This window comes from Suricata suricatta, chromosome 14 (assembly GCF_006229205.1).
Source record: "Suricata suricatta isolate VVHF042 chromosome 14, meerkat_22Aug2017_6uvM2_HiC, whole genome shotgun sequence".
NCBI lineage: Eukaryota > Metazoa > Chordata > Mammalia > Carnivora > Herpestidae > Suricata > Suricata suricatta.
Genome location: NC_043713.1, coordinates 46113746 through 46116174, shown reverse-complemented (window position 1 = coordinate 46116174; position 2429 = coordinate 46113746). Strand labels below are relative to the sequence as shown.

Sequence of the window (2429 nt, the reverse complement as noted above, 5' to 3'; positions counted from 1 at the left end):
TGGAAGTATGTCTCTGTCACCTGATCCCTGGTTTCCCAAGGCTTGGAAGCTTCTCTGTTTTCAAGCAGCTGAGGTTTCTGGAGGCCATTCTTAAGTCTAGTTTGGAGAAATCCAAAGGGAGTCTCTAAGTGATGGTCAGCGCCATCTGCTGGGGGATGGGCCTGGACTTGACCGCTCCTGCCTTCTGTGGTTGCTCTGTGGATCAGACCCCATGGGCTGCAGGGACACAGACCTGATTCAACCCCCCTCTCTGGGACTAGTCTTGACCCTCTGGGAGATTCCAAGGCTGAACCAGCTCAGAGCGTTTGGGAAGGTCCTGAGCTGCCTATAGATAGAATGCAAGGAGCTGAGGAGTCACTCAGCATCTTCAGGTGGTTGTTTTCTAAAACAAGGTCTTCTTTGTACTACACTTTGAAGTTCTTGGAGACTGACAACCAGAGTGCTATCATATTAGAAGAAAATAAATGGAATGCTCTTCCATAGAAGAGAACATGATTTTGAACACTGCTCTGCTCATTACTCAGTGAGTCGATATGACTCTGTTGTTTTTGAGTGTGATGAACCCTACTGGCTCCCAAGCACAAGGTTTAGGATTCAGATAAGAACTGATGTTCCTTTTAAGAAAGGACTGTTGGTTGACTTCAGATAGAGGCCCTCTTGTCATTAGGGAATTACAGAGGAATAAACTTGCAAGCCCTATATTAGAAATTCCCTAATGTGTAATTGTTTCAAGTTTATTTACTTATTTTTGAGAGAGAAAGAGAGAGAGAGAGGAGGGGCAGAGAGAGAGGAGAAGAGAGAATCCCAAGCAGGCTTCGGGCTAACAGTAGGGCTCAAACCCAAGAACCACAAGATCATGATCTGAGCCAAAATCAAGAGTCACTTAACCTGCTGAGCCATAGAGGTGCCCCTTGGCATACCTTTCTAAGGAAAAGTCTGTTTCAAGGATGTGCCTTATGCAGTGATGGGGATGCAGTTACAGCCACCACAGACACAGTTGCTGCCCTCAAGGACCTTGTCTTCTAGAGGGGAGGACACATATTTAACAAAGCCATACTCATTAACTGGTTCAGTAATTCATTACAATGGCCATGAGTGGTATAGAGGAAAAGTGTGGGGTGAATGAAGATGTATAAGACTTTCTTGAGCAAAGGATGGGTAATCTGAGACCCGGGGGAAAGTAGAAGACAGCGTTTGAAGAGGACAGAGCACAAGAGTGATCCTGCAGAGAATGAAGCACAAAGCAGATCCGAAAGTGGGAAGGGCAGGGGACGCGCAGGGACAGAACAGTGGCCCTTGTGGCTGCAGCACTGGGAGGGAACATGGAGAAACAAAGTTGAAGGGGTGATCAGAGCCTCACAACATGTGCTGGGTAGTCAGGGCTCTGTCCTGGGAGCAAAGGAGGATAATGAAACAGGCCGGCCCTGCCATTTTCCACAGAGCTCTCTGGCTGCAGAGTAGCGAGTGGCAAGATGGGACAGTGGGGGCGCCTGGGTGGCTTGGTTGGTTGAGCATCCAACTGTTGACTTCAACTCAGGTCATGGTCACTGTTTGTGGATTTGAGCTCAGTGTTGTGCTCTGCACTAAGGGTGGAGATTGCTTGGGATTCTCTCTCCCTCTCCTTCTGCCCCTCCCCTGTGTACTCTTACTCTCTCTCAAAATAAAGAAACAATCTTTAAAAAAGAAAGGACAGGGCCAATGTGAGGAGGACAGTGCATTATTGCTGTGTAGTGCAGCTAAAGAAGTGTGGGTGAGGGACACGTGGGAGGCTCAGTTGGTTAAGTGTCTGGCTTCGGCTCAGGTCATGATCTTATAGTTTGTGAGTTCAAGACCCACATCAGGCTCTACGCTAACAGTGCAGAGCCTTCTTGGGATTCTCTTTCTTTGCCTTTCTCTCTGTCCCTCCTCCACTCACTCTTACCCTCTCCTAAAATAAATAAGCTTAAAAATGTTAAAAAAAAATTTAAAAAAAAAAGAGAGAAATGTGGATGAGACTGGGTGGCATGAAATAGAGACAGAGTTAAGAAATGGTGGAACCAACAAGATTCGATTGGAAGAGAAAGAGGACTAAGAGTGACTCCTAGTAGGTTTGTGCCTGGCTCGGCAAGGGGATTCCTGGTGAGAGAGCGAAAGGAGGGGAGAGAGTGGAGGGAAAGGCAGAGAGTCAGACTTGGCTGCTGGGAGGCAGGGAAGAGGCATGTATATCCCAAGCTCTGTTTGAGATATTCATAATTTGAGTCTATGAATCACTCATGTAGTAACAACAATAAGGTATCCAGATGAGCAGATCTGGTCCCGAGAAGAGAAGTCTAGGCTGGAGAGAAGCATCTGGGCTTCATGGGCACACACCCGCATTGGGGCTGCAGCAATGACTCTGACTTTGAGGCAGAGAGAGGGTAGGAGGGAAGAAGAGGTCCTCTGAGGGCCCT

General features: G+C 47.6%; 1 protein-coding gene across 1 annotated transcript in view; it reads left to right on the top strand.

Moving 5' to 3' along the window:
• LOC115277422 (laminin subunit alpha-3-like) overlaps window positions 1–2429 on the top strand; it is a 154939-nt gene that overhangs the window by 100763 nt on the left and 51747 nt on the right. The gene's annotated exons all lie outside the window — the stretch shown is intronic.